This window comes from Giraffa tippelskirchi, chromosome 4 (assembly GCF_054371585.1).
Source record: "Giraffa tippelskirchi isolate mGirTip1 chromosome 4, T2T-mGirTip1v1.2.pri, whole genome shotgun sequence".
Classification (NCBI taxonomy): domain Eukaryota; kingdom Metazoa; phylum Chordata; class Mammalia; order Artiodactyla; family Giraffidae; genus Giraffa; species Giraffa tippelskirchi.
The window spans coordinates 93,184,723-93,199,896 of NC_137278.1; the positions used below are offsets into that span (position 1 = coordinate 93,184,723).

A 15,174-nucleotide genomic window follows, 5' to 3' on the forward strand; every position below is an offset into this window, starting at 1 on the left:
ATGTCCATCGAGTCGGTTATGCCATCCAGCCATCTCATCCTCTGTCTTCCCCTTCTCCTTCCGCCCCCAATCCTACCCAGCATTAGGGTCTTTGCCAATGAGTCAACTCTTCGCATGAGGTGGCCAAAGTATTGGAGTTTCAGCTTCAACATCAGACCTTCCAATGAACACCCAGGATTGATCTCTTTTAGGATGGATTGATTGGATCTCCTTGCAATCCAAGGGACTCTCAAGAGTCTTCTCCAACACCACAGTTCAAAAGCATCAATTCTTCAGCGCTCAGCTTTCTTCACCGTCCAACTCTCACATCCATACATGACCACTGGAAAAACCATAGCCTTGACTAGACATACTTTTGTTGGCAAAGTAATGTCTCTGCTTTTAAATATGCTATCTAGGTTGGCCATAACCTTCCTTCCAAGGAGTAAGCGTCTTTTAATTTCATGGCTGCAGTCACCATCAGCAGTGATTCTGGAGCCCAAAAAAATAAAGTCTGACACTGTTTCCACTGTTTCCCCATCTATTTCCCATGAAGTGATGGGACCAGATGCCATGATCTTAGTTTTCTGAATGTTGAGCTTTAAGCCAATTTTTTCACTCTCCTCTTTCACCTTCATCAAGAGGCTCTTTAGTTCTTCTTCACTTTCTGCCATAAGGGTGGTGTCATCTGCATATCTGAGGTTATTGATATTTCTCCCGGCAATCTTGATTCCAGCTTGTGTTTCTTCCAGCCCAGCGTTTCTCATGATGTACTCTGCATATAAGTTAAATAAGCAGGGTGACAATATACAGCCTTGACATACTCCTTTTCCTATTTGGAACCAGTCTGTTGTTCCATGTCCAGTTCTAACTGTTGCTTCCTGACTTGCATACAGGTTTCTCAAGAGACAGGTCAGATGGTCTGGTAACTCTTGAAATTGCCAGAGTAAAAGGAGTGCCTTGTTTTACTCATAAAAAGTTCTTTCTAATCATCCCTGAGTTTATGCTAATAAGGTGACTCTTGTGGACTCAGAAGCGAGGCGGCTGCGATGGCTGGGCGCAGAAGCGTGGCCGACAGGAGCTAGGCCAGGCCGGGGGCCGGGGGCCGGGAGCTGGGGGCGGCGGCCGAGAGGGGCTAGGCCGGGCCGGGGGCCGGGGGCGGCTGCCGACAGGGCCTAGGCCGGGCCGGGGGCCGGGGGCCGGGAGCGGCGGCCGACAGGGGCTAGGCCGGGCGGGGGCTGGGGGCCGGCGGCGGCAGCGAGAGGAATTACCCAAGGCCCAAAGTAAGAGAAACCCAAGTAAGACGGTAAGTGTTGCGAGAGGGCATCAGAGGGCAGACACATTGAAACTAGGATTACAGAAAACTAGCTAATCTGATCACACGGACCACAGCCTTGTCTATCTCAATGAAACTAAGCCATGCCGTGTGGGGCCACCCAAGACAGATGGGTCATGGTGGAGAGGTCTGACAGATTGTGGTCCACTGGAGAAGGGCATGGCAAACCACTTCAGTATTCTTGCCTTGAGAACCCCATGAACAGTATGAAAAGGCAAAAAGATGGGACACTGAAAGATGAACTCCCCAGGTCAGTAGGTGCCCAATATACTAATGGAGATCAGTGGAGAAATAACTCCAGAAAGAATGATGGGATGGAGCCAAAGCAAAAACGATACCCAACTAGGGATTTAGGCTCCATCATTTTTATACTCCGTGTTGAGAATAGGTGCTCTGTAATATCTAACTATATGATATGTGGAAGATGTTTTAGTAATTTTATCCCTCACTTGAATTTCTGTATGTAGTCCGAAGTGGAAGACCAGGGTTGAACCAGCTTCTTTGTCCAAGGAGCAGATTGTAAATATTTCGGTCTTTGAAGGCCATATACCCTCTGTTGTAATCACATAACTCCTCTGTTTTTTAAAATTTATTTATTTTTAATTGGAGGATAATTGCTTTACAATATTGTGTTGGTTTCTGTCATACATCAGCATGAATCAGCCACAGGTGGACATATGTCCCTTCCTTTCTGAAACTCCCTCTCACCTCCCACCTCATCCCACCCCTCTAGGTTGTCACAGAGCACCTGGTTTGAGCTCTCTGCATCATAGAGCAAATTCCCACTGACTATCTATTTTACATATGGTAATGTGTATGTTCCCAGACTACTCTCTCAGTTCATCCCACCCTCTCCTTCGCCCACTGTATCCACAAGTCTGTTCTCTAAGCCTGCAATTCCATTGCTGTCCTGCAAATAGGTTCATCAGTACCATCTTCTTAGATTCCATGTATACCTATGTGTGTGTGTGTTAATATGCAACATTTGCTTTTCTCTTTCTGACTTATTTCACTCTGTATAATAGGTTCTAGGTTCATCCTGTTTTATCATGAAAGCAGTCACAGAAAATATGTAAAGCAATGCATATTTCTATTTTCTAATAAAACTTTATTGGCAAAAACAGGTGATGGGCCAGACTTGGCTCAAGGTCTGAGTTTGCTAAGCCCCATGATAGAGGACTAAAGGTAAGGCTGTTCTTTTAATATAGGAAAATTTATATATTATATATTTATAAATTATATGTATACAGCAACTATATGTCAATTAAAATTTAAATTAACCAGTATTCAAAATATTTCTCAAGTATATTCAATATCGCCCTTGCTTTCAAAACTAGGTAACAGCATTCACTGTGCATAAATTATATCCTAAATTAATAGAATTGCATCTCTGTGTAATCTTGATCATTTATATCTTACCTCATTCAGTAGCAGGGGTAGACAGTTTGAGTTACAACTAATGGGAGACTTGGGGGTCATGGCTTTTATTAGCAGCTCATTTTCTATTGGCTAAATCATCTTGGGCACATCACTGAATATTTCTGCACTGCAATCTTTGAAAATGGGTGGAACATCATCCACTTTGCCCCTGATTCTACATTTGCAGGCTAAGTGTCTTTACATTGCCTATGATTTTAAGATTAATTTTTAAGACATAAGAAAGGGACCGGTAGCACATTTAAGATTTCAAGCTGCCCTAAATAGAAGGAATTGCAGGTACTGGAAGAGAAAGGTCCATATCTTGTTGGGTCTGTCTAGGCCAAGAGAGTGTGCAGGTAAAACATCAACTCCAGTATCAGTGTAGTTCTGAGAGGAAAGACAAAGACAGCAGAAGAACACTTAAGAATAAAGTAATTACCCTCCAATTATAATAAATTAATTAAAAATAAGAATAAACCTGGAGAAAAGCAAATGTCATATATTAATGCATGTATAAGGACTCTAGAAAGATGGTACTGATGAACCTATCTGCAGGGCAACAAGGGAGGTACAGACATAGAGAACAGACTTGTGTATATAGTTGGGGAAGGAGAGGGTGGGACAACCGAGAGAATAGCATTGAACATATACATTACCATATGTGAAATTAGATAACCTGTGGGAATTTGCTGTATGATGCAGGGAGCTCAAATCCAGTGCTGTGTCACAGCCTAGAGGGCTGGGATGGGGTGGAAGGTGGCAGGGAGGTTCAGGAGGAAGGGGACATATGGATGCCTATGGTGATTCATGTTTATGTATGGCAGAAACCAACACAATATTGTAAAGCAATTATCCTCCACTAAAAATTTAAAAAACTTAATGAAAAATAAGCACAGAGATTATAAAATTAGAAATATGACCCCATCAGCTTAGTTATCCTAGAAGATGATAGTTAATGTTCTGGGAGATTGTAAGTCAAGCTGGCCAAAAGTTTTAGATAATTAGCAATGATAAAATTCCACAACAAACAGGGACAGCCTTGAATCTTTGGGTTACAAAGGCAAGGTGAGCATTCTCTTGTGATTCTCTACCCATCGCATCTCTTCTCACCTCTCCAAATGGACCTCTTGACCCATTTCATTCTTCTCTTTCACTTGCCCTTTATAAAGATTACTGATGTACAGCCCCAGTCTAATTGCTCTGTTGTTTTCCTCTTGGCTTTTCATTCTCCTATTGCAGAGTCTGCTATTTATTTTGTGCCCTTCCCACAACATCTTGGCTCCACATTTAGGTCCCTAAGCTACCTAAATTGTTCTGCTAACCAAGTTAAATCCCAGAGCCTAGAGCAGCCACAGGAAAGGTTTCCTACACCTCCTCCTGGTGCTTTAATTGAAATTAAAGTAAATTATTCACACAGTGCACATTAACATTGGCACTGCTCCTTCTGCCTTCTTCCCAAATGACATTATGAGTTATGCCAAACTAAACTCATTTCCATGTTTGATATGGTTAACAAGTGGTAGATGAGGGGAGCACCATTGACAGAGTCTAACTTGATTTCAGTCGGGCATTTCGGAAAAACAATGATGTTCAGTCTTTTCTCTTGGACACAACAGAGAAATGCTCACTGCATAATACAAAAGTCTTTAAATAAACACCACTGAGGCTTGGTAAATTAATTCATAAGAATCAGAAAGAAAAATTCCATTTCTAGTTGTTTTCCTCAACATTTCCTCTTTGGGGATTTCCCTGGCAGCCTTCCGATGCAAGGGCTGTAAGTTCGATTCCTGGTCAGGGAATCAAAAATTCCCCACCAAAATTGAAACATAAAATGAGCAATATTGTAACAAATTCAACAAAGACTTTAAAAATGATCATATCAAAAATCTTAAAAAAATAAAATATTAAAAAGAAAATCTGTTTGACTAAGCTTTGTGGATCAAATGCTGTGACACCATTAAAAGAATGTTTTTGAAGATTAATGCCATAATATGTGGAAACATACTAGTCTTTCAAATGTTATCTCAGAGTGATAGAATTTTGGTTAATGCCTTTCCATTTTATTCTCCAATATTGTCTAAACTTTAGGAAGCAAAGAGCATTACCTTTCCAATAATAATTTAAAAAATGATATGCATTATGGCCAGATTAAAAACCTGGTCAACACCAACTAGTAAAACTGAGCAAGGATGAATGCAATTTTCATCCCAGAGTCAGTATCATGTGCATTGAATAGAAGACAAATCTTATCCTCTGGAAGAGGTCTGGTGCTTTAGCCAGTCCTGAACACCAAAGGAACCCACAGGACGCAGCTGCTCGAAGAACTGCAAGATACCTGGTCCTGCCATCAGAAATATTTAAAAAATCCACATCTCCATTTCTCTCACAGAAAATCAATTTATGACTCTTAACAGAATCCTCATGTCCCAGCATCTTTGCATCTAGGACTCTTTCGTCTCACCAGCTGCTATGAAGTTCCTTCCTGGCTGAAACCCCTAACTGTCCTCATAGTACCACCCACATGGACGTGATCTCCCATGGCTCACCATGACCCCTACCTCAGCCCTCACTCTCCACTCCAGTCCAGTCAGAATCCAACCAGGTGTTGGTATTTCATTCAAGGAGGTTGTCCCCAAATATGTTCACGAATCCACGTCACATTTTATTTTCCCAAGATCACAGGTAGGAGTCAGTTTTTCAATACCAATGACTTTGTGAAGTTGAAACTAATGCCCTGTACTTAAGATGTTCCTCATAATTTTAACAAAGTGCCCCATCTCTCATTTGATGGTAAGATTAGCAACTCTTTTCAAAATATAGCCTCTTTGTACCAATTGCAAGATTTTTTAACATATCCCATTTTTTCTTTATATCATTATTCACTGATAAAAGTTTACTGTTCTTTCCCCAAACAAGGAGAATCACTGAAGGTACAATTACATTGTGAAAATAACATGTAGGTTAACAACTGAAAAACATAAGTACTTTTCAGAAAAATAAGTATAGTCTTACTGTCAAATTTCTATTGTTTAACCAAAGGTTTAGATTATAAACAAGAGGAAACCTACTGCTTTATATGACTTAAGAGTGAAATATTTATGTGACTGAGAAGTGAAATACAGGATTTGCAGAAAAAAATCCTATAGTCTGCTTACCCTTCAGATTCCATCTCTCTTTAAATTTTTTTTTGTTTTTAATTTTTTGTATTTTTTGACTGCACTGCATGGCATGCAGGATCTTAGTTCCCCAACCAGGGATGGAACACATGGTTCCTGCAGATGAAGCACAGAGTCTTAACCACTGGACTGCCAGGAAAGTCCCAGATTTTGTCTCTTAATTCCAATATCTACTTCCTGCTCTTAAGTGAAGAAGAATCAGGAGAAGTCAGGAAAAGTGGAAGTGACTTTCTCTATGTCCCTTCCGGATCAGAAGCAGATGGTTCACTGTAGTTCAGTTCTAATTAGGATTTCATTTTGGGGGTAAGAGGTCTCCTTTAAATTCTCTGTAGATGGACTCAACTGCCAGGAGATCACATGACTTTCAGGACACAGATCAATATTAAATATTTTGTTATAATAAAAGAGAATGACAGGGCTTCCTTTGTGGCTCAGTGGTACAGAATCTACCTGCCATGAAGATGTGGGTTTGGTCCCTGGGTTGGGAATATCCCCTGGAGAAGGAAATGGCTACCCACTCCTGTATTCTTGTCTGGGAAATCCCATGGACAGAGGAGCCCAGTGGGCAACAGTTCATGGGCTCACAAAGAGTCAGAAAGGACTGGGTGACTAACCAACAACAGACAGTATTTATTAAGTGAGCAGAATACCTCTTCTCCAAAAAAGGAGAAAATGAACATCAACAAACAAACACAACTTGAAACTCCCTTTGAACACTACCTAACTAAGCATGGCGGTCAGATCGTAACTTTCCATGGCAGACCAATGTTGCTCCGGTTGGATCCTTCAGACTATATGCTCTTCTCCTTCTGTCCTGGATGGCTCTCAGCATCGCTTCTGGTCCATGTGTACTCAACACATCATGCCTCCAGCAAACCCAGGGGAATCTTCCAGAGAGCTCTTAGTGGGAAGATATTACAGGGTAGAACTTAAAAATTGCAAGCTTCCCAGAAATCCAGTTCTATGTATCCTTCATTGTAATAATAGAAATGTCAGAAAATTATTAAAGTTAAATTATTTAGAAGAAAAAATAAAACTCACAACCTTCCCTATCTACTAAACACTAATAACACGGTACCTTTTATTTGTGTAGTCACTTTAAAATATCTAGTTCAACATACTCTAGATACTTTCTTACATTTTATCAATAAATCTCTAGGAAGGAATTCTAATACATTTGGTTGGCAAATAAAGTACGTATAAAAATATACAAGTAATTGTTCTATCTTGTCATTTTTTCCCTGTTATCTTTCTTTCCTGTTATTTCCTGAAGCTTTCTCTTCATGGATTCTGGAATAATATCTCAACACCAGGTCAAGGTAAAACACTTTCTAATCTTTCTATATCTATGAACCCTTTCTATGCAATTATTTGTTACAACTCTGATGTTCTTCTTTAAGAAGACTTCCCTGGTGGCACACTGGGTAAGAATCTTTCTGTCAAAGCAGAGGACACATGTTGAATCCCGGTTCTGGGAAGATTCCACGTGCTGCAGAGCCGATAAACTCATGGTACAGTTGTGACCCAGACACTACTGAGCCAACACTCTGGAGCCAGAGAGCCACAACTACGGAAGCCCGTGTGTCTAGAGCCCGTGCTCCGCAATAAGGGAAGCCGCTGCAATGAGAAGCCCATGCACTGCAAGTGGAGAGTAGCCGCTGCCCGCCACACCTAGAGAAAAGCTCTCAAGCAGCAATGAAGACCCAGAGCACCCAAACAAAAAAAGAATGCATTCAAGTACACACACACTTTTATACACATATTGTCCTTTAATGCTATTTGGGTCTCACTATGCTGAAAAAGTTAATGTTTTTCATACTATGCTAGTTAGAAATATGGGAGTGGAATCTACAAAGTCAAATACATGGTGGTGTCTACAGAATTAAAATAGACAATAATATCTTAACCAAAACCCGACTTGAAGCTCCATGAAAGCATAAATTATGCTTATTTATTTCAGTGCTATCCAGGCACAGTGACTGATGTACATTGCAGAATAAACGAATTGATGACAAAACAAATGAATACATTAAAGTTTGCTCCTCATAAATACTTTGCTATTAAATATTGGTAATCAGGCCCCCTGAGGCGAAGAACTGACTCACTGGAAAAGACCCTGATGTTAGGAAAGATTGAAGGCGGGAGGAGGAGGGGACGACAGAGGATGAGATGGTTGGATAGCATCACCGACTCAATGGACATGAGCTGGAGCAAGCTCCAGGAGTTGGTGATGGACAGGGAGGCCTGGCGTGCTGCAGTCCATGGGGTCACAAAGAGTTGGACACGACTGAGCGGCTGAACTGAACTGAATCAGGAAAATCTTTCTGATACTTACCTGTGGAAAAAAACCCCTAAAATTAGTATGTGCTTCCAAATTCAAAAAGCAATTTATTGTTTCTTAATACTGAAGCAAGCCTACTCTTCTTGTTATAGAACAACTAGAAAATATAGCATGCAGCAAGTCATCATAGCTTAAATCTGAGAAATAAAATATTGTTAAAATCTTTGTATACCACCTTCCATACTTAGTTCTAAAAGTCCATGAAATTTGAGAAGAGTTCTATTATAATGTATGTAGTGAGTTTTGTAACTTGCTTTGGCACCATTCCTTGATCTTATGTTTATCATCGACAATATCATCTTTAATGGATGTACACTATTTAATTTATGTTAACATCTTTATTTTTAAATTAACCTGCTTTTTACTATTTCCAATCATTTTGCATCCTTTGGTTAAACTTTTGAAGAATCATTCTGTTCCATATTTAATCAAGATTTAGGGCTGATTAGCAAGAATGAATTCTAGACCCTTTATGCATATGCCTTGTCTTGTGGAGTAATGCATGGTTTGCATCTGTTGCTCTGATTTGAAAATTCTAGTTCAGTGCCTTGAGCATAAAGAAGCTACAGACAAGGCTATGATCTTCATTTTTCCTAAAATCTTCATTAAAGAGAAAAATTGTCATTTGTTTTAGTTTATTAAGATCTAAAATGGCTATAAAATGTAATGTATAAATACACATCATTGACTAGTGTTTTAATTGTCTTCCCTTAAAACATTAACTCAGTGGTTCCACATTAAAATACATTCTTCAGTAATAGTCAGTCTCCTTGGGAATACATGAAACAGCATATTATAAAATAAGATACATTTTGTATGTGCGTAACTATCTTTGCAGAGAAAATTCTCCTTGTAGGTTGTAATATCATCAGCTGCAATAATTATCTCAAAAATAACACTAGGATATGTTATGTTTTGTGTAAAAGCTGTAATTGTAAGTAAAGGGAAAAATCTTTACATTAAATTAAAACCCAGTAAACCAATTTGATTTTACATGGATTCTCGTGGTTTGGGTTTGTTTTTTTTTTTGGTGACATTATTTTTCCCTTTCACAATAGACTATGATTTTAATCATTATACCTATCTTGCAAATAAATATTTTGCCAAAAAAATAAATTAAAAAAATGAAATCCACACTCTACTTGATTACAAAGCTTATTTAACTCAGAATACTCTTGCAAATAGTCACTCACCCTTTGGTCCTGGAAAAGTAATGATTTATGCCAAGCAGAAGGCAGAAAATGCACTTAATTTATTCATTGCACCACCTATACACCACCTCAGGGTTGGGTGGGGGGAAGGCTGGAAAAACACTGTAAGCTAATAAATTATTTCTCCTTGTTTGGAAGCCTGTCACTATGGTATACTGCTAGCAAAGCTTATAAATGATTCTTATTCTGGAGATGTTGATAAAAAAGAAAAAAATGTGGGTTGTATGATTAAGCTCTGCTTATTTTTCTTTATAAAATTTTAATAGAAAAATGGATAATTAATTAGGCTTTCATCAGAAAATTGTGGGCAAAGAATGACCATATGTAAAATAATCTAAAATTTCCATGATTTTTTTTTATCTTCCTCACATATAAAAATATGTTTTCCTGATTTCTCTACTCTCTTCATATTATTCTCTGCAAATGTCAGCATTTGAATAAACTTTTCAGATCCTACTCCTAGACAGACGTCTACACAGTTGACATAATCCAGATAATTCATGCAAAAATACGCAAATAAAAAAACCCTTCTTATTGCATTTGTAACACCCTTATTTCTTTTTTCTTGACCTGAATTACCCCCATATTAGCTCACTGTAGAGCACCAATTCAAAAATAAATATTGACCCAACACTTTATTTTGTGTTGTGTAGACTTGGCAATGTACAGCCAATAAAAGCTACATTAGAGCATCTGAACACTCAATTTAACCCTGAAAATTTGCATTTATAATTGATGGTTATGTTTAGCTGATTAACAGTATAGAGAAACACTCTGAAGATTACCAGTGAATTCCACTTATTTTGTAAAATAAAACCTAAGTAAGACACTGGTTGAATTTCAATCTACCCCATGATGCACTAGATTATAAGGAATTCCATGTGGAGCCTCCAAAACTGATTCTTCTAAAATAAGATAAACAGCACAAGACAAAAAATTAAAGAAATAAACACGGCAAACATAATGAAATAGAGAAAAGATTAGTCATTTTAAATAGCTCAAATATGCTTATTAAATATCTTAAAACTCTCAAAGACAAGTATTTTAACATTACATATATATATATTAAATAAACATGAATGAACCCCAGAACATTGATAATGACAAATGAGTCTCAAAATATTAAAATTCAAATAATTTAGCATTAAACAATTTAAGACTAAAAATAAAATAGAGCGCCCTCTGAAGAAATATTTTCCTTCAATTTCTGCATCACTCAATTTTTAAAAAACTCTCCCTATGAAAGACAGACTGAAATAAGATTTAGTAAAAGATAGCAATAATTTCCTGGGGTGCTTCAGTCCATGGGGTCACAAAAAGTCAGACTCGGCTTCGCAACTGAACAACAAGAACAACAACCATGATAATTTCATAGATACAGGTTGGATTGGATTTTCAGTTTTAGACAGAAAAACATTTCAAATCACTTTCTTCCTCATTACTGAAAGCATCATAATTTATTATTGGAGTAGAGTGGAAACAAAAAACTCTAATGAAACATTCCCTCTAATTTAAATATGTCAGAAGACATGATAAGTGGAACTTTTATTATTGCAACTTCCTGAATTATCATAGATTTTGGAGGACGACATCAAGATAGAAAGTCTATCTACATTGGAAGCAAGACCATATTAGGAAATGGCTGTCAATCACAACCACATCATGGAGGGCTTATGTATATCTACACAGCTACACCTGAATTTTCACTTATTTAACATACCCTTAAGGAGCTCATAGTAAGTACTAACACTGCAGAATGCTGAGGATGGCACAAAAATGCCGTTTTTTTTTTTTTTAATTTCTTTATAGCTCTTCTTTGCTCCAAAAAGAGATTTAGATGGTACAAAAACATGTAAGCCAGTTTCATGTTGCTTAAAATATTTTTTTTTTACATCTTTTCCTCAACCTGATGGACATAGGACCTTAACTCTTTTTAAAATATAAAGGTAAGGATTTGGGGGTTGTGATCTGCTAAAACAGAACAGTCTCTATAGGATCAGACTAGGTGGAATGATGATGGATAAATCTGCCTGTCCCTCCAACACCTCACATCTTAGCTCCTAACTATAATAATACTGTTACACCTCAGCATACATTTTAGTCATTGATATGGTGCTTAACTAATATCAGCCTGTCCTCAGTCAAGACCACAACTTCTGGAATAGTAAGATTTTCAAAGAAGTAGCTTCTTGGTGCTCTTCACCGTGCCTAACACCCAGCAATCAAGAAACATTTATTAATCCAAATGACCCGATTTACATGGGATAACAATGAGTCAATTACACGCTCCTGGCTAGGAAAAATACAGATTTCCTTTAAAGTTTTTGACCGGTGCTTTTATTTGTTTCTTCTTTGAAGAAAATATAATTGGCACGAGAGAGCAAAATTAAACATTTGGATGCAGATTCATTCTATAACCTGTCTTTTTAAATATATAAGCTCTTGTCTCACAAAGAGCATGTTCATGGTTGTGTTTATCAATGTTTGTACTTTCATATAGTGAACATCAGAGAAGCAGAGAGGATCATAACACGTGTAATGAACGACTGGGTAGAATCTCCTAGTTGGTAAAAAGGTGTGGGGAGCCCATAAACAGGCCTCAGGATGTCTTGAATAGATTTACCTATTTTAAATCTGACCTAAGGGGAACTCAGATATTTCTCCATGTTGAACTTGACTGACCCCCGGGTGAGTTCATACAATTTGAGGAACATTCTGAAAGGGTCTTTCGATATATGAACAAACACATATATAGGAATCGCTTTCTAAAGTAATTCCCCTGACTCCCAGGAGAAAATGAACATACATTTCCTATAACATTTCAGACATACCCACAGGTTTTTCTTGCTTATATTTGTCCCACTCTCTCTTCAGTTTCCTGAGTATGTCACTTTCCTTAGTGTATCTAACTCTTTTATTGGCATATTTTTTTATTGAAATAGAGAAATTTTACATTTTATTTTTTAAATCTTTATTTTATATTAGGGTAGAGCCGATTAACGAACAACGTTGTGATAGTTTCAGGTGCACAGCAAAGGGACTCAGCCATACATATACACGTCTCCGTTCTCCCCAAAATCCTCCTCCCCTCCAGGCTGCCACGTAACATTGAGCAGATACATATGCTTTACTGTTAAGAACATCCTAATTAATTGCAAAATGGGACATTTCCTCTTTCCTTCTGTCTTTTTCTATTTTCTCAAATGTCCACTAGCAATACAATTCTTTATGTAAAATTAAAGCAAAATAAAACTAAAGGACCGAAGATAATTGAAATGGAGTCTGTGATATTATACATTCCTTGTCTCTGCCCAGGACTGGTACCCACCTTTTTCCCCTTTGCCTGGTCTCAGCATATTTGTCAGTTTCTTGACTTGAGACTGTGCGCCTACAGGGCAGATGTGATGGACGGCTCCATCATCCTGCATAGCTCAGAGTGGGGATGTTGGCGCTTACAGAAATGCTAACCATAACACCAGTAATAATTGTCTGCAGTGCATTCAGAATACCTTCATTAAATAACAGTTATGTGATAGCAGGCTTTGTGCCTTCTGGAGAATACAGATGAGTATGTCTGTGTGTGCATGTATGTATGTGCATGCCTGTGGCTGTGCACCCAAAGACACTCTAACATACACAAAACTAACTTAGGGCACATGTATAACCCTTCCCTACTTTCTTTCTATATGCCTTTTTATTGTCATATGGAACACAAAATCATTGCTTTTTTACTACCAACATGCCCTCTGTGTCAGTAGTGTGTCTTGTTTTGTGTAGACAGTACACGAAAATGGTTTCGAGGATCAGTCCTGCTGAGAGATAGCTTTATCAAAATTTGTAAAATATATTTTGACCTTGATATTTGTTTTTAGTCAACCGGATTTAATTGAAGTAAAAATAAACATGTTTCATATAAATCACTTAGTGATTAATGAACAATAGTAAACTATAAAATGTTTCCTAACACAATTGCTATTTCTCATAGAATTCTTTAGCACTCACCATGTGAAGCACAAACACTCATCTTCACATGGTTCTTTGAAATTACCTTGCGGATACTACCAACAAAATCGGAATCAGCTTGGTATGTACTTGGCATATGATTTGATGGAATGAAACAAGGCTAATTTACAAAATGCATTAATTAAGCCTTGTGTATAATTTTGTAAGGGAAAATACACAGGTGCCATGGTCTGCTTTCTTTATAGAACTGGTATTTTAAAAATGATTTGGGATAGATGTTTCTGAGACTTCATCTTGCCTGTACAACAGCGGAAAGAAAATTGGGGCTTTTATTAATTAATTTTTTTGTGTGTGTGCTATTTTTCTATACTTAAAAGGCAGCCCTGCCCTACTTCTACCTGAACACAACTCTTCACATTTTATTTTCACTTTCTGACTCAAAGTTGCTGCATATGGAGGTTCAGTTGCTCCCAAACAAATCCATATGATGTTATATGGTTCTGTACTAAACAGAACTTAATTCAGCCTGAAAAGAAAGCTAACTCTATCGGAGAACTCAGAAAGAAAAGTAAAGACCCTAGGCTATCTCTTGAGTCCTCAAATGAAAGAATTTGGCCTATGTAAAATTTTCTGCAGTTTTAGGATGCAAAATTTGTTTTTTTAAATCTTTAATGAAGTCTTACTATGTAAAACATGTGATTCTAAGCAGCCTACATGAATTATTTCACTTAATTCTCAGGGCACTCCTACAATGTAGGTGTTAATTGTCCTCATGTTAGGAAGGAAGAAGACTTTAAGGCTCAAAATGGTGTTCATTTTCCCCCAAGACCACACAGCTGAGCTGTAGAACAAACGTTTGGATACAGGCAAGCCTATTTTTTTCCTACATGTAACTATTTCTATTTAGTAACATTTATTTCTCAGTTTACCAAGCAAGAAGAATTTGACATTTATGAATATTGTGAACAAATTAAGCTTTCAGAATCCTAGGTGAATATTGGCTATTTGGGGGCATGACATAAAATCTCTTTCTCTTTTTCATTAAAATGATGATTAATAATCTGTAATGGGATAAGACATTTCAAATTGCTTACTTTAGCTTTTTTAAATAGCTTTGATAGAAGAAGGTTTGAAATGGCTGCCTAGTGAAATGTTGGGGAGAGTAGTGGATCATTTGATTAATAGACAAGTTTTCCATAAATACATATAATTTAAAATTATTGCACAAAAGATAAAGCTTGCAAAAGTATATTTCAGTGTCTCTTATACTAACTTCAACTTTTTCTTGTTTCTTTTCTTCCTTGGTACTAATGGCCAGCAAGCACTCTGCTTAGCTTAGCTGGATGGCCACAGGAGTTGCAATGAGAAGAAGAATATGGGTGACTCTCTGGGATAATAGTATCCAGCAAAAGTCATATCCAGACTGCAGTGGGAGCTCCTCTTCAGAAAGGCATTCTTCCTTTTGCCACTGCAGAATTGGAGCATATCTATTAATGGAAGAGCCCAAACCATAATAATGAATCTAGTTCCTCGCTTCTTTGAGCTGGTAGGGGAAAGGAAAAACTGAAGGATATATCTTAAATAGTTTGAAAAATAATGAACTCTGCCAGAATAGGGCTTGCTTCTCAGAATTTAAAAGAGTTCCATCTTAACTTGCCATCCAATTCTGTCTTGGACTTTTTCTATATCTTTGGCTCCCTGTATGGATAAGTGTATGAGGCTATTCCTGAATGCATGAAACTTACACAA

General features: G+C 37.7%; 1 long non-coding RNA gene across 13 annotated transcripts in view; it reads right to left on the reverse strand.

The window, feature by feature from the left end:
- The window catches only part of LOC145545973 (uncharacterized), a 127,106-nt gene that overhangs the window by 78,752 nt on the left and 33,180 nt on the right, over positions 1 to 15,174 (reverse strand). The window contains exon 2 of one of the 13 annotated variants that reach the window (XR_014082380.1): positions 6,513 to 6,810. The exons of the other annotated variants lie outside the window; for them this stretch is intronic. This is a non-coding gene — a long non-coding RNA (uncharacterized LOC145545973). Of the gene's footprint in view, positions 1 to 6,512; positions 6,811 to 15,174 lie in introns of those variants that run through there. 13 annotated transcript variants of the gene reach the window in all.